Genomic DNA, 23692 nt, shown 5'->3' with positions numbered 1-23692 from the left:
TTGGATTTTGTTACTGAAAACAAACAACTCAAAACTTTTTTCCAGAAACTTTTTTGTATGCTCTGTTCCCTGAGCTCTCTCATATGTGAGAGGTAATTTGCCTATTGTCTTTGTAGATGAGCAACAAATTGGCTGTGTAGACCACTATTAGGTCCTATACTCCTTTCCAAAGAACTTTGTGACATTTGTCCAGCCTTCTTATTTATTGAATCAGGACGTTCTGATGAGTGGTTTTCGAGTTCACATTACTTTGGGGAAATTCACTTGGCGCAAAGGTGCCCTAAATACACAACCCTGTCTACCTAAGCAGACTCACCTTCTGCCTCTCTGCTACCCCAGGAACCCAGCGTTGGTCACAGTTGCACTGATCCTATCACCAAATTTTAATCCTTTTATGACTCTGCTTTGCATACAAGTATTTCATTTGCCCTAGAGTGTTGAAACCTCTTTCTTCATCTAGAAACTCGTACTGACTCTTCAAGACAACTCTACCATGTGTCAGGAGAAGGAAAACTGGAAACATCCAGTGAACGGTTCCAATGACTATAATGCAACCTGATTTCAACTCACCTCAACAGAGCTAGTGACTCACTTCTCCCGATTCTCAAACCACTCTGCTTACCCTTCTGTTAGGGCACCTTCCAAGTTTCACTGTAGTATCTGTTTATCTGTGTTTCTCCCACGAGGGGGCTCCTTGATGGAAAGGATCACGTTGCAGACATGGTAGCTAGCAAAACTGTGTTACCGCAACTGCTGAGTAACTCTGTTCAGACATTTATCTACCTCTCATCCATATTCACACACCTCTGAGAACTAAGTGCTATTAAGAAAACTGAAGCTCAGAAAGGTTAAACACCTTGCTCAGGGTCACAACTAATAAGCAGTGAGTCGGAATTCAAAGCATTTATTCCAATTCCACCTCTTTCCCACTGTGTTTTAGTGAACCTAACACAATACATGACACACAGTGGTAGGTACTCAACAAATATTTGTTGAATATTTTAAATGAATGCATCTGTCTTGTATACGACTAGAACACTCGCAGGCTAAGAGAGTAGGGTGTTTGAATGATCGTATTCTATATTTGCACAATTTCTTCAACAATTATCCTGTTTTATTGGCTTTATGAAGGCATAATGTTGCTCAGAGAAGTAAAGTGCATTTGTTGAATTATAAAAAGTGACCAATATTGAATCCCAATGGTTCTCTTATATATGTATAGGAAACCTTTAACTATATATAGCAGAAAAGTCAAAACAACAGCTGGAACATATATAATGTTTTATTCTCTCAGGTGAAACTAGACAGATGTGGGCATTCCAAAGCTGGCACGGGGTTTCCATCACTTCCCAGGACCCCCCTTCCTGCCGTCATTCAGCTTTAGCATTCTCAGTGCACATCTTTCTGTCTTCAAGGTTGCCTCATAGTCCAATGTGGCTCTTGAAACTCCAGCCATCACACCGGCTTTATCCACAAGAAAGGTGAAAGGGGAAAGGGTAAAAATGGGTGCCCCTGCTGGGTGAGTCAGCTACTTCATAAGTGAGTCTTCCACTTAAGTCTTGTAGGCTGCATATTTGAAACACTTCACTGAGAACATTTCCTTTCTCCATGATTCATTTCTGCAACTAATGTCTGCAACTAATTTCTGTTGCATTCTCCTCCTCATCCAATGTGCTTCTGGATACTGGATCGAGTCGGGAGGAAGCCTGAGGGCTTGGACTCATAAGGCCTTCTTCTGGTGATCAGCAAGTAAACAAATATGTAACATGAGACGAAGATAAGAACTGGGAGGGATAGGGGATAGCCCAGGTGTGGGGGAGAGAAGGCTGGTTTCGCTGGGGATGGTCAGAGGAGGCCTCTCTGAGAAGGCAACACTTGATCAAGTTCCAAAAGGGCCTACTGTGGGGACCGGAAGAGCAACCCAGCAGGTGCAAAGGCCCTGGGGCAGACGCATGCTTGACATGGCGGAGACTGGGAAGGAGGGCCACGACCCGGTCGCTCTCCTCTCATTCCACTTCTCACGGTTCTCTATTTAGTACTCCCATGTTTCAATGAGAACCAATTATAGAAACAGCCTATCAAAATCTTACCATTTAAGGGTGATCATTAAGAACTTTGCTTTACTTCTTCATACACAGAAGGGGTGGAAGGGGGGAAGGACAGTGTGAAGCAGACAGACAGAAACTCCCCTTTGGCTTTGAAGGTGTATTCTTTGCGGGTGCCGACATATTCCACGAGACAAGGCAGAGCACAGGGAGGCTGGGCATTCACGTAGACAGTGTGTCTTCCAGCAGAAGGTGTGCGTGACGCCCACCTACCTAGGAATGGGTGCAAGCAGTCAATACCTGGTTTCTCAGGGCACTGCCTGGGCTCTGCTGTTTCAACAATGCACTTGGCTTCTTCCGTGACCCAGAGCTGCTGCAGAAACCACTGCTGAGAGTATGATTGATTCTCGGTATGCCAACGTGTCCAAGGACAGTTAGTAGGAGCGGAGGTTTCAGGGCATCAAGGAGTACTGTCCTTGCACATGGGCACGGTACTGATAAGCTGTTCTCTGAAGCCTGGGTGCCGGTGCACCCTGCCGTGACCAGACGCAGCTCTGTGCTGCAGGATAACGTGTGCTATCTCATTACTGTCTGATCACTTAAAAGGCTTCTGATGAAACCCGTAGCTGAAAGGGTTGGGTCTCATGCTAACAAGATCTTGATGCAGATGCACCCACCACCCCATGTTTAAGATCTTTAATTTTATGGGTACAAGTAATAAAAAATTATCAGGCTGTGTATTTTCTGCATCCACTGATATAAATGTTACTATTGGCATTATTATAATCCTAATGACCATCATTGGTTACATCTGCTAAAAATGTTCATGCTGTCTAAAAGAAAATAAAAGCAACCGGTGGCAGGACCCCTGCTCTCACACAGTAAAGGGCAATAAACATTTATTGACATGCTGAGGAGAGGAGATTGTCATATCCTATTAGAATAACCAAAGATAAGGTTTGAAAGAATTCAACCTGTCAAGCTGTCTTTTCACACGGAGGCCAGAGACTTCCCAGAAACTATGATGTCCGCAGTGGCGTTGCAGGATCTGCTTTGTAACTGTACAGTGCTGGGTGTGTGAGAGCAGGCGTTCCCTGAGCAGCACCACAGACCAGTTCATTTGAAAGGCATTAGAAGAGAAACTCCTGCGGTCAGCCTTGGCAACCTCCTTTGTCCCTGTGGATGTGTCTGGACACCCGTCATCACCCTCCCTTGGGGGATGGGAAGCCTCAGTTAAGAACGGAGCCTGGTGCCCTCCCTCCAGGAAACCCCACAACCTTCACTTCAGGGGTAAGGGGCTTCGTCTCCACAAGCTCCACCCGTCAGCCCCAGCAGCCTGTGAGCTAGAGCTGGCAGAGGGCACCGCCTGGCTTTGCTTCTCCTCCACCGCCCTGCCCTTCAGGGAGCTGGGCCTGGGAGTGGAGGCATGAGGAGCGAACCCTAGGGGTGTTGCCTGGGATTCTGCTGGCCTCCCTGCTGGGTGTGGCCGAGGCCCGATGCCCACTGCTGCATGGGGCCACGGCAGCCCTTGCCCCGCCACCCCATCCACAGCCCTAAGGAGGCTTCCTCAGCCTCTCTGTGGAGCTTTCGAGGATCTCCTGCTTGAAGATGTCAGCACACTCCTCCCTGGCAGGCAGCCAATATTTTGTTTATTGCTCTCAAAGCACACTCACACTTTCCTCCCATCCGGTCCATTTTCTGAAAACATTGAACTCTTGGCTTACGGTCAGTGCCTCCTGCTTTTATCTGCTCGGCCTGAAACAGTGACGTCCAGCCAAAAGGCCGGAGCCAGCCCTGGGGCTCCTCCGATGCTCCAAGGGTGGTGGCCCCACTCCCCTAATGAGGCCCATTCCAGCAAGGCCAATGCTTGGGCATTTCAGAGAGATGCGCCCTCCCTCTTCTTATCACTTTCCCCTTCTGAGTGATTAAAATTAGGTGACTTTTCAAGACTCCATGCAAAGGGTGGCATGCATAGCTCTGGCCACTGCAATAGAAACTGAAGTAAGGCTCCTGTGTATAATCCAATCACACAGCTGCCTCACCTTGGTCTCACACCAGGTCTGCAAGATGGCAGCCCCCTGGGTTTGCCCTCCAGCCTTCTCTTAAGTCCTGGAGCCACTCTGGCAATCGAGCCTTCCTTCTGGCATCCTCCGGAAGGCTAATTGAATACAGCAGGAGGCAGTCACAGAGCTTTTTAACATTTCTACTTCCTTTCAATTGCACACTTTTCCAATAGGAAGCAAAGCTACTCAACGCAGGAGAGAACTTCCCTCTCTTCCCACTTAACCTTTCTCCTACATACACATTCAGGCTACTCAAAGGTATGCTGTTTCCTTTCCACTAAGTTTCCTCCTAATTACCTGGAGGCATCCAGGTGTGGCTGAAAATATGCTCAACCCTGGGAGTAAATATCTGCACCTAAGGGCAGTGAGTAGCAGAGCAAAACAGCTTGTGCAGGGCTCAGTGTGCTTAAAACAACCTGCAGCTATTTATCGGGTGACTCAGACAGGATGCAGGGGCCAGATGGTTAGCATCCTGCAAAGGCTGACGGGCGCTTTCATTTGATTGTTTAAGAATAAGTTCACACCGGAAAGGGGATTTCACACGTCCTCTTCCATTCTGCAGTTTCAGTGTTTCATTAAGCTACTCTATAAACTATTATCGTGGAGAAGAAACAAAAAAAAAACTTTTAATTATGTTTCCTTTGCATTGGTGGTCAGGCAGACAGGTAAAACTTTTAATTATTGAACTGCTCCAAAGTGTGCCTGTAAGTATATCTAAAATATGTCTTGGAAGAGTGATTGTACCTTTTTCTAGAAAATGATAACTTCTATGTTTCCTTTGTAAAATGAAAACCCACTTGTGACTGGTATACAAGGAAGCAGCTGACCTGAAGCTGTCTAAGTAATAAAGGCAAAACTAGTAAGACCCCAAAAAAGGATGTAGCTCACTCTTTTCAATCTCTGGCACAGGGAGAAGGTATGGAACTATCAAAGGAATTGAACTTGGGAAAGCTTGGTTCAAGTCCGGTGGGGCAGTGGGCAAAGGGTTGATGTTGTTGAACTTCACGGACTTCATCATCAGTAGGCATAAGAATATAATCGCTTAGGTGTTTAGGGTGGCAGTGAAATAGTAAAAGTGCATAAAGGTAGTCTTTAAAGAGTGAGTGAAGCACTATGCCAGGCAGGTATTGAAGCCATGTCAGTCACTAAGCTGAACATCAACAATTTGGGTTGTTTTTCTTTGGTGCTTTGGCACATACCTAAAATTGTCAAGTGAGTCCTCTGAAAGGCAAGGATGTTTGTTGTCTAGTTTCTTCGGAAGTTTTTATTTGGAAAACCTTGGGTGAAGTGTCATTAAATAATATATAATACTGCTTTTCTTTCTTTCCTTCCTCTTCCCCTTCCCCTTCCTCTCTCTTTTCCTTTCCTCTTTTCTTTCTTGACAGAGTCTCACTCTTTCACTCAGGCTGGCGTGCAGTGGTGCTATCAGAGCTCACCACAGTTTCAAAATGCCAGACTCAAGGGATTCTCTCACCTCAGCCTCCTGAGTTGCTGGGACTATAGGCATGCACCATATACCTGGTTAATGTTTAAAAATGTTTTGGCCGGGCATGGTAGCTCATGCCTATAATCCCAGCACTTTGGGAGGCCGAGGCGGATGGATCATGAGGTCAGGAGTTCGAGACCAGCCTGGCCAACATGGTGAAACCCTGTCTCTACTCAAAATACAAAAATTAGCTGGGTGTGGTGGCATGCGCTTATAATCCCAGCTACTCTGGAGGCTGAGGTGGGAGAACTGCTTGAACCTGGGAGATGGAGGTTGCAGTGAGCTGAGATCATGCCACTGCACTCCAGCCAGGGCAACAGAGCGAGACTCCATCTCACCAAAAAAAAAAACAAATGTTTTGTAGAGATGGGGTTTCCTTTATTTGCCCAGGCTGGTCTTGAACTCCTGGCCTCAAGCAATCCTGCCCACCATGGCCTCCCAAAGTGCTCGGATTACTGACATGAGCCACTGTGCCTAATAATGCTTTTCACATGTTAACATGCACACAAACATCCCTGGTGATCTTGTTAAAATGCAGATTCTGATTCAGGAGGTTGGGTGGAGAATGAGAGCCTCATTTCTAACGAGCTCCTGGGTGATGCTGATGTTGGGCTGTGGCGTGCATTTCGAACAGCAAAGGGTGGGTGACAGAAGACAGGAAATTCATGTGCGAAGAGGAGCTAAATCCTGAAAGTCAGTGGCCCTCACCTTATTCATTCTTCCTCAAACTGTCTTACCCAGGGGCCACAGTAATAGGGCTTAAAAGCCCCAAGGTGGGACAGGAGGATGGACTCACAGACATGGCAGGAGGGGAGCTGGGAACCAGCGCTGTCTGGGCTCTGAGGCTGGAGTGCTGAGGGCCTCCCCCAGCACTAGGGGTGCCTGATGGAGGATCCAGCGCAGACCCACTGGCTGGAAGGATCCCTGTAAAATCCCTGAAAGAGAGGAGGAGCCTCACCACAAATGACTACCTCTTCTTTAGGCCTGTCCGCAGTCACCCATGCATCCCAGAGGTCCATGCAAGATTTGTCTTCTGGAGCTTGGGGAGAAGTAACCAGAAGTCGTGTAAACGTCATGGTCTTGATTCTTTCCATTCTTGCTGATCCCGTCTCACTCCAGTGTGGCCCTCGATGACTTTCCTCCTCCTTTTCTACAAATGTGCCTGACAGCTTGCCGGACAGAATTTCTATGCTTGGTTAGAAAGGACGATGCAGCTCAGAAGATGTGAGATATTTATCGCCTCTCGACTGGAGTTTGTGTGACACCGCACCTTTCATCTGCAGATTTGTCTCCCGTCTCATAAAGGTCAGGGTTCTCATCTCTGCACTGCTCTCTTGCTTCACACCCCTTCCTCAGGTGCCCTCATCCCCCTCATGACTTCAAGTCACTCATCTACATCCTCAACTTTGACTTCCACCCTCACAACCACCGCTGCCTGTGCGGCAACTCCCAGGGCTGTGCCATGGACACCCCATGCCTAACTTCTCAGACAGAAGGTCTCACCCTGCCACGGTCTGCTCCACCTGCTAAATCTAAGCCCCACTTAGCCATTGCAGCCAAACATCGTCTGCCTCTTCCGAACAAGACCTGGGCTGGCATCTCACAAATTCATATGGCCTGAGTCCATCTGTATGCCGATGGCACTCAAATTCACTCCGCATCTCCATGTGCCTAGCCTGCACATGCCTCAAAACCAACATGATCAAAGCGTGGTCTTTCCTGCTCGGACCCACCCAGCCCACCCCTAAGCTGCCCTCCCACCAGCCTTCTCTGCACCGATCAACGGCACCACCAGCCATCCACACACTCAGGCCAACCAGTCTAGCACTCGCCAGGACTCCTCCATCTCACAGCCCACACTCCATCCTTCAGCAACCCTGTCACCTTGACCTCAGAGCATATCCCGGCCTCAGTCCAACCTCCTCCCATCCCTTCCCCTGATAGAAAAGTCGCCTTTCTTTCTTGCTTGGGCTACGCAGCAGCTTCCTAAGTGGCCTCCTCCTGGCATCCTTCCCCTCATTCCACTCCATTCTCTCTACTATAGTGTGGCGTCAGCCAGTTCAGATCCCTCCCCAGTGCTTTCCAGCACACTTGGAGCAGAATCTGCCCTCCCTTCCAGGGTGCACAAAGGCCTAACGTGTGTCACATCCATTTGTGCCAATATTGCACATCCATTCACCTTTAGATGTTGTTGGGTTCAGGGTGTGATTGGGAAAGGAGAAAATAGAGATCTAATTGTGATTAGGTGATTCATGTTCACACAATCATTAGAATTCAAAATGCCCATCTGAATGCCCACACAGATGTCATCTATTTGAATTGGTATAATCAGCACATGAGAATAACAGCCTTTGCCTGCACTTTCCTCTTTTCCTTTATAACAGGAGTGCCTGCACATTCAATTCCGGCACAGTCGCCTCTGACTCGCTGGCCATGCCGCTTGCCACCACAGATGTTTCCTGGTCACGTCACTGTCCACTGGCTGCATCCCATGGTGCAAGCTCATTCTGGAACCTTGTCTTTGAGCTGCTTCCTCTTGCTCTATCTTCTACAGACACCACTCCTCTGTGGTCTGGGAATTTTCTCTGCCAAGAACATCATGCAGTTTGGAGGTGCAGTTGACAAAGGGGAAACTGACAAGTGGATTGAAAGTAAAAACTTAAGGGTTCTCTTTCCCCGAAGCCATTCCCGAATCCTGAAACTGAAAGAGAGGATCCAGAGGAAGTGTGAAATTAGTGATCATGGAAAAATCCAGGGTGGAAATAAATTAGGCTAATGATAACATAATTGAACAACACTCTTGGGTCTGACTTCCTAAGCCATGATGTTAGAAGTTGGCATAGAATCTGATCCCTTATGTTGTAGGATCATCTATTTCATTCCATATAATATAGTACAGTAGGCATAATAGTTTTAGGGGGAGACATGGATTAAATGAAAATTATTACAAAACTTAATGTCACTGTGTCTTCAATCATTTTCTTTATTTTATTAATTAATTTATTATTATTATTATTATTGAGACAGATTCTCATTCTTGAGTTGCCCAGGCTGGAGTGCAGTGGTGCAATTTCAGCTCACTGCAACCTCTGCCTCCCGGGTTCAAGCGATTCTCCTGCCTCAGCCTCCCGAGTAGCTGGGGCTACAGGTGTGCGCCACCAGACCCAGCTAATTTTTGTATTTTTAGTAGAGACGGGGGTTTCACTATGTTGGCCAGGCTGATCTCAAACTCCTGACCTTGTGATCCGCCCACCTCAGCCTCCTGAAGTGCTGGGATTGCAGGCATGAGCCACTGCGCCCAGCCCGATCATTTTCCTTTTTTTTTAAAATCACTTACAAAACATTAATTTTCAAAAGGGGGGAAAAAAAGGTAGGGTAGACTAGGATCCAGGAGAAAAGTGTGTTCACCTGTGTGGGACTGCGCAAACATTTGACCTCTCGGGCCCTCACTTTCCTTCTACCTGAATCATCTCACAGGTGACTGAATGAGATTAATTCAGCAAATATCTACACTGATCACCTACCTTGTATCAGTGCCCCTGTGCCTCAAGACACAGGTCCTTCATACAATTCTTTTAAAATAAATTATTACAAATTAATATAAAATTGTTATTTTGAGACAGGGTCTTGCTCTGTTGCCCATGCTGGAGTGCAGTGGCATGATCATAGCTTACTGCAGCCTTGATTTCCTGGGCTCAAGCGATCCTTCCACCTCAGCCTCCCAGGTAGCCGGGACTACAGGTACACGGCACCACGCCTGGGTAATTTTTTGGATTTTTTTTTTTTTTTTTTTTAGTAGAGATGAGGTCTTGCTATGTTGCTCAGGCTGGTCTCGAGATCCTGGGTTCAAGCAGTCTGCCCTCACAAAGTGCTGGGATTACAGGTTTGAGCCACCATGTCCAGCCAATTAAATAAAATTATTATAAAATAAATTAATTTTATAATAAATGACAACCATTCAAAATAAATCATATAAGAAACCCTGAAGATCCTTCACCCAATTCACTAAATTACATTGTGTGTGACAGATTACAGTATCAAACAGCAAGTCTTAGGGCCACACCTCAGGCCTTATCAGGAACTGAAACCGATCCATCTCCAAGATTTTGAATGCAGAAGTTCCCCTGCTTGACCACAGTGCCCCTCTTCCTTGTCCCTTTCCCCTTCCTGGAGCGTCCTGGGGTAGACTGACTGTGAAAACAGCCCACGCATTCCGCCGTCGGGCCCTGCCCTGCATCCAGCCTGCGGTGATGTCACTTTGTGGCTCTTCTCATCTGGAAGTGGAGGGTATTTCTCTCCACTCCTGAGTCTGGCCAGCCTTGCAAGTCACTCTGCCCATTGGAATGTGGAGGAAGTGGCAGGTGCCGGTCCCGAACCTATCCTCAGAAGCTATCTGCTGGGAAACAAGCCCAGGCGAATCTGCGAGATGAAGAGAGACCACACGGAGCCGATACCAGTCCGTCCGGTTGTCTCAAACACGTAGGAAGCCCAGCAGGATGAGCCATCGCCACCCCCACATCCCGACTCACAGACTTGTGAGCAAAGGTCAAGGTGGGCTGGTGTCCGCCATGAGGTTGTGTGGTTGTTCAGCCCCGTGTCCAGGTGATGGGCACCTCCCATCCCTCCCCTCTTCCTCATTCTCCCAGTCCATCTCCCTTGCACAGTTTTACGTACCTTTCTGTACACACTGATCCTGAGGCAACTGTGTGAGCATAAACTGAGGCAACAGACCAGCCCAGAAAGGCTGACAGATTTCAAATCCCAGGCCCCAGGTAACCTCGTGGTAAAGGATATTCCTGACCCTGGGTGACAGGTGACACTACAAGTCAAATCGGTAATTCTAATCTCAGTTTAGGTCCCACTGATGTGTTGTTATTCCTGTCTCTTTAAATGACACCTCAGGTGACTCAATACATGGACTTCTTCACTCCCTCCCCTCCGGCCCACTCACCTGCTACTGGGCCAGCTCCATACAGGTGATCTCACATCCAGGAGATGGGGTGCCCCGAGCAGGAGTCCCCCTCCTCTCCCTCCTCTCTTCTTTAAGCTGTCCTGCATTCTGCTTCATGCTCAGAGCTAGCCAGCTGTTCAGCAAGCACTCGATCAGAGGCTGTTCTATGACAAGGCCATCAGTTCTGCCTTGAGTCACTCTCAAGCTAATCAGTGTGGGTGGCTGGTGGAAAACATGCCTGTAAGAAAGCAAATGACTGGATGGCATCATTGGGACCTCATATAAAGAACAAAGACCCATAGAGACACCAGAAAACAGACCCGTCCCAGGGAAGCTCTAGAGAGAGAAAATGTCAGCTATGCCTTGGAAGGAAAAAGACCTTTGTCCAGATAGAGAAAGGAAAAAACAGAATATCCATCTATTTCTTGCCTTGTCACTTACGCCCTGCTCCTTTGCAATCTGGACTCTGCCACCCTCAGCCGCTGACGGGGCTGTATTGACAATCTTCTTGATGCTTTCTGTTGCAAGAGCTCCCAGCCCCCTACAGCAGCAGCTCATTCTGTTGACTCCTCCCTGCCTAATAAAGGTCATAGGCACCATTCCTTAGTGCTAGTTGTCACAAGACCTTGCACCAAACACCTTACATCTTATTTCGCCCTTGCAACAACTCCCATTTACAATGCAGGGAAGCGCTGACAGGGCGCTCAGATAGATGTTCCAGGTTACAAGACCACACTAGCAGAATCATAGCTTCACCCTGAGTCTGGCCAATTCCACACCTACACACAGCCACCCTGCCCCGCGCCTTCCCTGCAGGGTGAGTGGCTGAACATTTTCTTCGGCTAGCGCACTGGCCACCCCTTCTTTCTCCCTCTGCTCTCTAAATGTCCTTGACCCCCAAGTTTTCAACAATGACTTCCCATCCCTCACTTCCTTCCTGTGTGATCTCCTTCTCTGGAGATCCCTTACTGCCTTCCTCTCTTTGCAGCCACCTGTCAAATCCCAGAAGCCAGGATGTTACATGTGCAATTTGCCTGCAAGGTGCCTTAATTTGGTTTTCCTAATGGCATCTTAAATTCAACATGTCCAGAATGGATCAGTGTCTTCCTCGAAAACCAATTCCACTTTTTGACATTTTCTCTGAGTCACTGGGCTAAAATTTAGAGAGGGTCACTTGTTTCTGACAGCTCCCTCCCCACATCCTTGGGCCCTCCCCACATCCAATCAATTCCTGTCTGAAATGTCACCTGTAACCGCCCCTCCCTTGCCATTCCCACGGATATCACTTTACTTATTGCTTGTTACTTCTTGTTGGGCCACAGAAACGGCTGGACCCACCTTCCTGTCTCTGGTTTATGTGCCATTCAAAGAACCTCTGAGGCATCACCTGACGAATCATTGCCATACTCAGCTTGCAGGATCACACTTCTCTACTCAGGGACCTGCAGTACTTCCCCATTCTTACTGAATAAAGTCCAGATTCTGCCCTTCAGTGTTCTAGCCCCTTATCACATGGGCCGTGAAACCTTCGGCTCCTTCTCAGAAAGCTCATGGGCAGGTCCTCTCTGCTGTCACACCCAGAGTCAAGAAGGCCTCGGATTCACTCCCCTCACATTTACACTTCCCTGTCTCCTCACAAACTGCTTTCTCTTTCTTCTTAACTCTTCCTGGGAAAATCTTCCCCATCCTTGAAGGTCTTTCTCCACTGTTACCCCTCCATGAAGACCTCACTCTGACCCCCCGACAAGTGTTTGACCCAAAATACCTTGGCTTTTGCTTATAATATTTGGCTCTGACTTGGGGCACGTGTTTCATTCTCTATTTGAGTGTATGCTCTTTGAGGGTAGGAATGAGGGACTGCCCGGCCTACCCTGAATCTTGACTCTCGTGAATCAAGTTTTAAAAATTGACTCAAAGTAATGAGTTAGAGTTACAAGAATAAGGTGGTAACGGTGGTTTTAGAATTCAGAAATAATCCGATTAAAAATGTAAAAAATACTCCAAAAGAGTCAGCTGTGGAGGTTTGCTTGTAGTTACCAAGGAGCAAAGACTTTCTGAGAGCTTAACTCCGGTGGGTTTGAGCCTCCCTCTGATTAAAGCATCGGTGCCAATAGTACTGGATCCCTCCAAGAATGTGATGTTTGGGACTTTGTTTGTGGAATTGTGTGTAGGTCTGAAATGTCAGCCCCGTGGGGAACTAACTTTGAATTTTGTTACATGACTTTTGTGGTCAGTTCGGGTCATCCAGCTACACTCTGTGGTGTATACTTTGGCACATCTGCTCTTGAAAGATATGATTATATGTAACTCTGACAAATAGATCAGAAGTGTATTTTAATTTTTTTGCCCTTTAGATTTAATGAACCAATTCCTAAGAGAACCCTACATGTTTCTTTAGAAGATCTAACCAATTGAAACTACCTTATGAGAAACCCTCTACCTGAATTCCCTCATTCATTCAAAATTATGTTTAAACCCATATTGTCCACATCCATTTCTTTTTTTAACATGAGGAGACATCATAAGAAACGAAATAACAGTTTGAGTCACGGCAACAGAGTCCAACTTTCCTTCCAAGAGGCCAAGTTGTTTTAGCAGAAAAGGATATTGGCCCCAAAACTCATACTAGGTCCACCGGCAGCAAACACAGAATGGTGCAGTCACTCTAGGAAGCTGGCTGTTCCATATTTTTATACTAGATTTAAGGTTCAAGATTTCATGTTGGCGTTCATAAATGCAAACACAAGTAAGCAAACAGAAAGAAGAGTTTTTTAGTTCATATTTTCTTCTCCCATCCTTTCTCTCTCTCTCTGCAAATGTTTCAATCGCATAGGTTTGACTGCATAGCTGCGTCTTACACCATTCTCCTTTATGTAAAGATGTAAAGCACCTCTGCACTTTTTTTTTTTTAAGACAAAGTCTCACTCTGTGGCTCAGGTTGGAATGCAGTGGCACAATCTCGGCTCACTGAAACCTCTGCCTCCTGGGTTCAAGTGGTTCTCCTGCCTCAGCCTCCCGAGTAGCTGGAATTACAGGTGTGTGCCACCACACCTGGCTAATTTTTGTATTTTTAGTAGTGGGCAGGGGGTGGTCACCGTGTTGGCCAAGCTGGTCTCGAACTCCTGACCTCAGGTGACCTGCCCGCCTCAGCCTCCCAAAGTTCTGGGATTACAGGCCTGACCACCCCGAGCGGCCATCCACTTGGTTTTGAGAGCAGCGACAGCGGCCGTCTGTTTGCACTGCCCCAGGGAGAAAGGTTGCTTGCTGGCTTACTGCCCTCACCTCCACTGGACCCTGCAGGTGCTGAGGCCTCAGGCGCCCTTGCTGCCCGTCACCACAGCCATCTCATCCATTCCACGGCTGTAAATATGCTGATGACTCCGTTTTTTGTCCCCAGAGTTGTACATCCAGGGAATATGGCAATTCTCTCTTCCCAGCTGCCGCCGCAGGAGTGGGGTCCCCTGTGCCCCGGCCCAGCCCCATGGGCCCCCTTGCCGCCCCCACCGCCCCTGCCTGGCCTGGATGTTGGCAATGGTGGTTTTCCAGTGCCCACCCCCGCCCCCCCCCACCGCCCATCCTTTCCCTTACCCCTTTCAGCCTGTTCCTTCCTAGAAGCCACCGCAATGTTGGTGAGAAAGTGGATCAGATGTGCCACAGCCTCAGGCCGCGTCAAAGTCTAACCACGTCCCAAAAACCTGGTTTGGTTCCCAGCTCCTGCTCTGATCTCGCCTCTATTTGGAAACCACCGTCCCCACATTGGTCACCTCTCAGTCACCCCATCCTCTGGCTCACCCCCGAGGCCACTGCCAATTGGGGGTACCCGTCCACAGCATGGATGGCGCTGCCTCCAGCACCTGCGCTGCCCGAGGGTCTCCTGGCCATGGCCTGGGGGTGCCAGGCAGCCGTGGCCACCGCATCCTCCCTCAGCGCTTCCCATGGCTCTCCCATGCGCTCCCCCACGGCTCCCCGACAGCTCCACCATGCCCTCCCCACGGCTCTTCACGCTCTCCCCAAGTGCTGGCCATGCTCCCCCAGGGCTCCCCCAAGTGCTGCCCACACTCCCCCAGGGCTCCCCCACTCCCTCTCCACGTGCTCTCCACGTGCTCCCCACGTGCTCTGAGGAGCCTGGGCAGGTGGAGCCAGGTTGCCCCCGGGACTCATTCAGGGGTGAGCACACCTTCTTGTACTTTTCCCTCGTTGTTTCCTCTCCCTCCTTCCCCTCCTGGAAATGCCTCCTGAGGAAATCACTCAAACCCTTGTCTCAGGGCCATGGCAGGGGTCTCCTTTCTTACAGGGCTGGCTGCTTCCTCAGTCAACGCTTCTCTGGCTATTTATTTATCTAAAATGAAAACTCTAGCCGTTGCCTTCGTATTTCATAGCCTCCTTTCCCATGTTGTTGTCACTCTTTAAAGTACTACCTATTTCACACACTCATAGTGTCCACTGTATCCCCCTCCTACCAGAGTGTGACATGGATGGTAATGTCAGCCTTCTTCACTCCTGGTTAAGCAGACTTGAGAAAAGGGCCTGGCATACAGTAAGCATTCAGTAAATGCTTTGTGAATCCTGTGTCTTCAAAAAGTGGGATATCTCTTTTTAAACAGAGATAACATTGCAGAATCTTGGAGTTGGAAGAGACCTCAGATGGTGTTGAGTCCTGTTTTCTCCTCAGAGCAGAAATCCTGGGACGCCATTCTGGTCCGATTGTCCGTCTTTTCTCCTGTCCTTGAGCTATTCTAACAACAGACATTTGCGGCTCCACACGGCCAGGCCCTCTGTTAGAGAACTTGGTTAGCTCGGCTCAACAAATGCTGCTCTGAGAACACTGACTCCCGTGTCAGGAGGTTGTCTGCGCCTGGTGCTCCCGGAGGGCCAGCTCAGGCCTCTTCTTGTCATCCAGGGGACTGCAGTGACATGGGAGGCCCTTGCTGGGGCTGCGGGGAAGGGGTTCCAGCCCTACTGAGAAGTCCTCTGGAAACACCTTGCTGTGGATTTCAGAAGTTTTCGGGCAGCTAGATTACTACTGGCAGTGAGCCGGGGACAAAGCCGATGCTGTGGGTGACAGAAAGCAGAAAGACAGAAGGAATCGGGGACTTTGGTGAACCAGAGAATACTTAGCTCCTCCAGCCATGAAGCAGGCCCCACCACAGGGCTTACAGTCCTAAGAGCCACGGGGTTTCCTTGTTCATTAAACTAGGTTAATTTGGGTTTTCTACATCCTAAAGGACACCAAGTCAGTGTGCAGAGGGACCCTGTAGACAGGTGTCCAAAGAATAAGCCGACAATCATGGAATTTCTGATGACACCACCGACACGTGGGATGGAGGCCGCCTTCCCAGGGCACCCCTATACTCAAAACAACGAATCCTGGCTCTTGTTCACCCCTTTGGATTTCATAAGCAAGTGGTAAGTAGAAAAATAGAGAGAGTAGCTTCATTTTATTTTCAATACATCAACTGAGTGTATTAATACTTGTATCTACTTCCACATGTAAGAACTCTATTACATAAATTTGAGAATAATCTGCTCTTTGCTATTTAGACTTTATTTACTTTCACTGAAGATTACCAATTGTTCCTACAGTTTGCGTTTTATAGTTTAAATCGCTTTACACTTGATCTTATACGTAACAAAAGGTTCTCAATAATTACAAACAACTGTGTTGATTTAATGTACTCCAAGAATCTCATGGACACAGTCCAAATTATAATTCAAAATTGAAAGTGGTATATTGGGCTAAACTGTCCAGCACCTAAGGAAGTAACAATGACTTACTTTTATTGTCTGGGGTCACAGACACATAAAGTTGATGTACCTGACTAGAAAATTAATCGTGGTATATCTTTTATATCTTCAACATCACTATGAATCTTCCATTTTTTAAGTGACATGGAAACATTCAAATTGGGACATGGAGTCTAAGAGTGACGGGCTACTGGAGTCCACACCCTGTTGAGGAAATCCACACCTTCAGTGGCCAGCTCTGTTTTGGTTTTCAAACTTTAAGCTCCCTTGTATCCCCAAAATATATGAATGAAAACAAATCAATGTATTTACTTATTTATTTTTATTTTATTTATTTATTTGAGATGGAGTCTTGCTCTGTCGCCCAGGCTGGAGTGTGTTGTCCTGTTCTCGCCTCACTGCAACTTCCGCCTCCTGGGTTCAAGTGATTCTCCTGCTTCAGCCTCCCGAGTAGCTGGGATTACAGGCACACACCACCTTGCCTGGCGAATTTTTGTACTTCAGTAGAGACAGGGTTTCGCCATGCTGGCCAGGCTGGTCTGGAACTCCTGACCTTAAGTAATCTGCCTGCCTCAGCCTCCCAAAGTGCTGGGATTACAGGCATGAGCCACCGCGCCTAGCCCGAGTCAATGTAGTTATAATATGTGAATTGTCTGCACACCTTTTCCAAGCACTGGAAAAAAAGAAGAAAAAAAAAAAAAAGAAAGAAAGAAATAGGTCCATGAATGAGGTAAGCAGAGTTGGACCCAAATACTTGGATGCCTTCTCAACAATTTCTTCCAAATGGCTTCCCGAAATTAGCTCTGCACGACCCATCTTTCTTGGGGGGTGGGGAAGCGATTACTTTCTAAAAGCCACATTAAAGTGTATGTTCTATATCACAATGGCAGTTAGGGGAGGGGAGGCGTCTACAGCTGACTTGGGGAGGTTTTAATCACTGAACTATGCACAAGTGGGGCTGGGGCAGGAAGCAGCAGGAAAATGGGGCACCTTCTGTAGAACCCAGCCAGCCTGCAGGCGTTCCTGATCTGAGGAAAACACTTTAATTAATATGTAAAACAGCAGTGGGGAGAAAAGCAAGGTTAATTTCCAAACCACATCACTACCAGAGGCATTTGGGTTATGAAACCTTGGGAAACTTCTAGGAGATCCTGTTTGAAGGCACAGAGGTGCTTTTGTGTGTGAGCAGCTTCCGAGATGCTCAAAAGCTCTTTTATCTGCCCCCTGCAGTGGTATTGCTCTTTCTGTTCTTAAAAACACTGCCTTTGACTGGCAGGCTGTTGTTTTTAATTTGCAGCGCACCCTCCATTTTTGTTTGGAACCTGCCTGAAAGCAGCGTTTAGGAGAGAAAGAGCTGTTTGATTTCCTTTGTTGCGGCTTTCTTAGCTGCTGGCTACCTTTGGAATGTGTGACACAGGCCGTCTCTCCGGTTAGGAAAATGTTCTGCACTTGCCTGGGGTGAGACTGTAGCTCATTTCCTGGGTTGAGGTCTAAATTCCTGAGCAAAGTATATCAAATACTCGCTGTGCCAAGGACCAGTGTCTGGTGGAGACAGCGGATTCTCCAAGGTCAGGGAAGTGAAGAAACAGCTGACAAGTCTTTCCCTAGCTTGAGCAGAAACAGCTCCATTCAGTGCTTGAACAATTAACTCAATTAGAGGATGTGCAGCTTTCTAAAGACGCGTCCACTGTGAGCGTGTGGGCCTGCGTTTCCTGCCTCCCTCTCCTCATGGATACCTCAAAAGCAACATATCTGAAAAGCAGTCCTCTTAGCTACCCTGTCTAGGAGAAGTCAGAGGCTTGAGGACGATACTGTGTTCCTCCCACCGCTTGGTATCCCACCAGCACCAGCTCCTGGCCATTAGACACTCGCATCTTTCAAGCAGGGAAGAGGACATGTTTGGGGGGTCACGGACTCCTTTGAGAATTAAAATTTACCCCAGGAAGAAAATCATATCTGCACATATCAAGATCAGCACACATTTTCAGGGGTTTTCCCACACCTACTCTGAGCCCAGCTAGGATTTCTATACTAACACCAGTCTCTGTCCCATTTCCTCTGGCACGGCCCTACGTGCAGCCCCAGGCATCACTTGCATTTAGCCTGGAGGGTTAACTTCGACTTCCCAGCTTCTGGCACAGTTTCCTTCTCCATCTACCATGGAGGCCATAGTGGTCTCCACATTCCCAAGCGCTCACCCATGGCCTTTAGAAGAAAGTCCAAACACCAACTTGACACTCGAAGTCTGAGGAATTCTTCATCCCTTGCTCCAGGCACATGAAATGCCTGTATTTCCCTGAGCAAACGTTTCTCCTGTGGCCTTCCAGTTTCTCCCAGTACATCCTGTGGACTATTGTGGAGGATTTGCGTTGCAGTGTGCACCTCTCAGGTCCACGTTGGAGTGCCCTGCCCCCACCTCCCTCTGCGCGGTCCACTCAGCTCGGTGGTGTCACTGGTGGCTGAGCTTTTGCCTCTTTCCCTTCATTGGAAGACTCCTCAGTCAGAGTCTGGGTCTTCATCTCTAAACCCCCCAGGGCAGCAGCAGCCCCTGATTTTGACATAGGAGGAGATTAGGACTGCGGCTTGTAGGGAGGTGGTGACCCACGGCTGGGCTTCTTTTGAAGCTGACTTTTGTAGCAAGCACAGCGTTCCAACTTATATTAAATACATATGTGGGGTGGCTTGATACGACAATGGAGAAGATCCTACATTGCACAAGGTTGGAGCTGAAGCCCCAATTCTCGCCCTGCAGCTGTAGCACACAGCCTCACAGTTACGTGCACAGCCACATGTATGTAATATCTGGCATGTAACAGGTGCTTGTTCAATATTTGTTGGATGAATAGATGAGTGACCCTAGAAAAACATAATGCAGACCTATGGGTAGAAGAAGCAAAGAACCCAGGAATTTCCTGGAAGTTAGGCGTTCCAGCCCACTTCTGTCCACAGCCATGTGATCTCTCTCTCTCTCTCTCTCTCTGTCTCTCTCTCTTGCTCACACACACACACACACACACACACCTGCACCCATGAGCCTCCCCACTTTGTCAGGGATAATGATTCACAGGTTATGCCACATCTTCTAACTTCTCCATTTCTTTACATTCGCTTCTTAACTCCATTTGTAGGCACACAGCAACCCCCGTCTCCTGCAACGACCCCTGCTCCAGGCCTCACATGAACCACCTGCTGTCTACACTCAGCAGCCCTGGTCCAAAGGCAAACACAGTCCTGGTCGCTCTCCCCGCCACCCCGCCCCGCCCCAGGACAATTGATCCTAGCATCTCTTATTCACTCTCCAGCTTTCTCTTGGCTCCACTCTGTGCTGAAACAGCTAACCCTCTTGACTGGCAGATTCAAGGAACTTTTTGAGTCCAGGGCCTCCAACCTTGTGTCTTCAGGAGCCTCTGCAAAGCCGGCTGCCGCGTAGGTGGGCTCTCTCCCTCCACTTCCTGTCTTCTTCATTCTCTGGTCCTCCGCATCACCCTTCAGGGTCATTCTTTCTCAGCTCACTTAGCGAATGTAAGGAAGTGTTTCATTTTCAGTCTTTCAAATCTTTCTTCAAATACTTCGTATTCAATCATTTCCTCTTCTTAGATAAGAGTTTTGTGTTGTTTTAAGTACAGTGTTATCCAATGGCTAGATCCACACCTCTAGCCAACTCACTCCCCTGTGGCCCAGACTCTTTTTGCCAACTGTTTGACTCTCGTGTATAAATGACAGGCAGCTGCATATGTCCACATGTCCAGCTGTCTGTTCCGTAGTGGGTCACTTATGGGGTCAGATTGTACATCTGCCTATTTCACTTCAAATTGCCTCTTTCTTGCAAGCATTAGGGGGTGTCTTGTTTCACATGCAAATAAACACAGAACAAAACTAAAAACAACCTCAAATGAATTTCTGTGTTGAAGAGATTTTAATGGTAAAATAATTAAGTTTACTTGTGGTTAAAAAATAATTGTAAATTTTTTATTAAAAAAACTCAAAACTATCTTGCCGTATTTTTCTTTTATTATAATCAAAGTTTAGGCAAGAAAAGGGGTATCTAGTGGCTCATGAAATTAACAATTCCATGGATCGACTTAGAACAGTGCTTTTCGAATTAAGTATGAGGCCCATCCAGAGAGCTTCTAATGCAGTGAGTCTGGGGGGTGGGGGTGAGAATTCGAATTTCCAGCAAGGCCATGAGGCTGCTGCTGCTGCTTTGGGGGCTCCACTTTGAGAACCACTGACCCATAGCATCAGGCACCACAGGACCCAGATGGTCAATGATATCCGGAGAATCAAGGCTCCCTTTCCCCAGTGACACAGAAAGCTCCTGGCACTCCCAGACTAACATCCTCTCTGGAGTTGGTAATTTCTTAAAAAGATCTTTCCAACTTCCATAAAAACTTCAAAACTATGACTCTGGCTCTACATGAGCTACCTGCTTACCCCTGGGCCAATCACTGATGCTCCCTGTGGGGGTAACCTGACTCTCTGGCCTGGGTCACATGACTCGCCTTGTGGTGGGCAGGCTCCCTTTGTGACTGACAGCTCTCCTGCCTGCCCCACATTCAGAATCCTATCTAAAGGAAGGAATGTAGGGCAAATAGAGTGCATTTTTAAAAATATATTCCAATCTATATATCTATATATATATCTATCTACCTACCTACCTACTTGTCTGCCTACCCACCTATTCATCTAGGCCAGTTACTTAATCTCTCTGAACCTCATGTTATTTATCCAGATAAGTGATTCTATAATACTTACCTTTCAGGACCATTGTGGGGATTAGAAATATCACCTGCTTAAAACAGCCAGCATATTGCCTGCCACATGAACTATGTAGAATAAATGATAGCTAGATATGAAGAGGAAATTGCTTCATCCTTGACCCTGTCTCCCCCAGTAAGGGTGGTTCATTAGGTGTCTGGCACCAGATAGGGTGGAGCCAGATTGAGGATGCTCACCCTATCACTTGTCCTCACTCATCTCTGCCTCCTTCACCAGTGACTATGACCTCTCCATCCACTCATGCGAATATGGAGGTTTTTCCATTGGAAAATGGTGCATATATTTCAGAAACACCCATCACATATCTGCAGCCCTTCGGTGAGAGGTGCAGGGGCACATGGAATGCTCCTTCCTGCTGCTAAGTTCATTTTTTTTTAAGACGGAGTCTCGCTCTGTCTCCCAGGCTGGAGTGCAGTGGCTCGATCTCGGCTCACTGCAAGCTCCACCTCCCGGGTTCACGCCATTCTCCCGCCTCAGCCTCTCGAGTAGCGGGGACTATAGGCACCTGCCACCACGCCGGGCTAATTTTTTGTATTTTTAGTAGAGACAGGGTTTCACTATGTTTGCCAGGATGGTCTCGATCTCCTGACCTTGTGATCCGCCCACCTCAGCCTCCCAAAGTGCTGGGATTACAGGCGTGAGCCACTGCTAAGTTCATTTTTGTGTGGCTTTCATCGTTTGTTCCCTGTTGAAGCCTTCTCCAAGCTTCGGGTGTTCACAAGTCTCCAAGGGCTCTGTGAGATTAGAACTTCCTTCCTCTTTCAGCTGATAATTACAGCTCTATCGTTCTCCTTTGTAGGTCTTTCCTCGAGCTCCAAGACCGAGTGTTCCTACAGTGGAGCTTCTATTCGAGCAATTAGGGCAGTCAGTTGTATTGGAGAAGGGATGAGTTAACTACCTCTATCTCCTTTGCTACTTGGTTCTGGGCTCCTACATATCACAGCTACCTGGAGGATAATGATAATGATAATAACTATTATTTACTGAGCTTATGATGCCCTAGGCAAGATTCTTTTTTCAGTGAATTCTCCCAAAGCCTAGAAGGTAGCTATTCAATTTTACAGATGAGGAAACTAAGGCTGTGCAAGATAAATGCCTCCTCTAAAATCACACAGCAGTACAAGGTGTGGCAGAGCAGGAGGGCCAGCGGAGTTGCGACTCCAGCCCAGCCTGTGAATGCAGACTTTAGGTGTAACCTGCACTGTTCTTGCAGCTCTCTGTGGACCTGGATTGAAGTTTTCCCACAAAGAACTGGGGAACATTAAATTGTTGATGTTGTTGTTGTTGTTGCTCTAAATTGGATTACATATAAATTCTCTTTCCCTCCAATATTCTGTGAGATTTTGGCAGTCAATGGAGACTCACTGCCTAATTGTTGCCATGGGTGATTTTCTCAAATCACTGCTCCGGGCCCAGGGCCATCAGAGCAATTCACCACACTGAAGAGATGCCTTTGTTAGTCCAAAGGCAACCTCAGGTAATCCACCGCTTGACCCACCTCTGATTTTAAGCACCAAATTAATTTTAGACGTTGCATAAAGAGAGGTAGATCCTCCTGTTTTCTTTGGGAGTGGCAAGTGAGCAGCTCAGCTGGAGTGCGTCCGGGCTCTGCCTGTGTCCCTGTCCTCACCCTGTCTCTGCTTTCACCAAGCAGGAGCTGCGTTTGGGGTCGGCCAGGGCTTTCTCACCTCTGGAGATTCCTGGTCCAATGTCACTGGCAAGCACATGACTCGGGAGAGCCTGAAGATTAAAACACTGGACTTCGAATTCCAAGAAGTCCTATCATCATCTATCAGGGAACTTAGCAATATCACTTCCTTTCATAGCAGATATATTTATGTGCTTGACTTTCATTTTAATGGTTTATAAAAGCTAAAAACAATTGCAGTTTGGGGCGCCCTACGTGGTTTTATGAGTTCCCTTCAATTCTGCTATTGTCCCTTAACGAAGTAAACAAACCCAATGGGCAGATGAATGAATGCTCCCAACCTAATTAAATCTAACATTTGAGAATAAAATAATAATAAATATGTAATCTTATTTCCATTTGGAACCAACTAGAGCTTCTTTGAAATTTGGGGCTATTTGGAAAGTATTATAGATCACAAATAGATGGAACCGCAATGGAAACACATTACCGCTCCAAGAAGATTGAAAGTAGCCCTCCCGTAAACCTAGTGTTGTATCTCTGTACTTGTGAAGGAAAAGACTCTACTTTGACCGGAGTGGGCTCTGTTGAATAATGTTGAAAATGCACATCTGAATGAGGCTGCATTAGGCTGTCCCAGGGGGAGAGCAAATCAGAAGTTATGTTGTTCATGCAAACCATTTTATCTGGCTACCTTTCTAACATGCTTATTTTTCATTTTCCTCTTTTTCTCCCTTTTTTGGGGGGCTGGGGGGTGGGATATTACCTAGGGAGAGGGGAAGCCAATCACCATTTGACTGTGTGTTGAATTTAAGGAAGCCTAGAGGGGAAAAGAGGAAACCTTATGATTGAATTTTGCCTACTAATGAAAGTTCATATAAATCAAGGCTCACATAGCTCTTATATGAATAAAATATTATACCTGGAGGCAGGAGGATGTGATCTATTTTACTATCTGCATTAATCTGCAAATTT

At 47.3% G+C, this 23692-nt stretch overlaps 1 long non-coding RNA gene across 1 annotated transcript; it reads left to right on the top strand.

Annotated features, from left to right (window-relative positions):
• Positions 1–1763: 1763 nt before the first annotated feature.
• LOC135968151 (uncharacterized) lies at positions 1764–8546 on the top strand. Its single transcript, XR_010582684.1, has 2 exons — positions 1764–6899; positions 7979–8546. It is a non-coding gene; the product is annotated as an uncharacterized lncRNA (long non-coding RNA).
• The last annotated feature ends 15146 nt before the right edge of the window (positions 8547–23692 follow it).

Source organism: Macaca fascicularis, chromosome 17, assembly GCF_037993035.2.
Source record: "Macaca fascicularis isolate 582-1 chromosome 17, T2T-MFA8v1.1".
In the NCBI taxonomy this organism is placed as follows: domain Eukaryota; kingdom Metazoa; phylum Chordata; class Mammalia; order Primates; family Cercopithecidae; genus Macaca; species Macaca fascicularis.
This window is presented reverse-complemented; position numbering and strand designations above follow the sequence as displayed.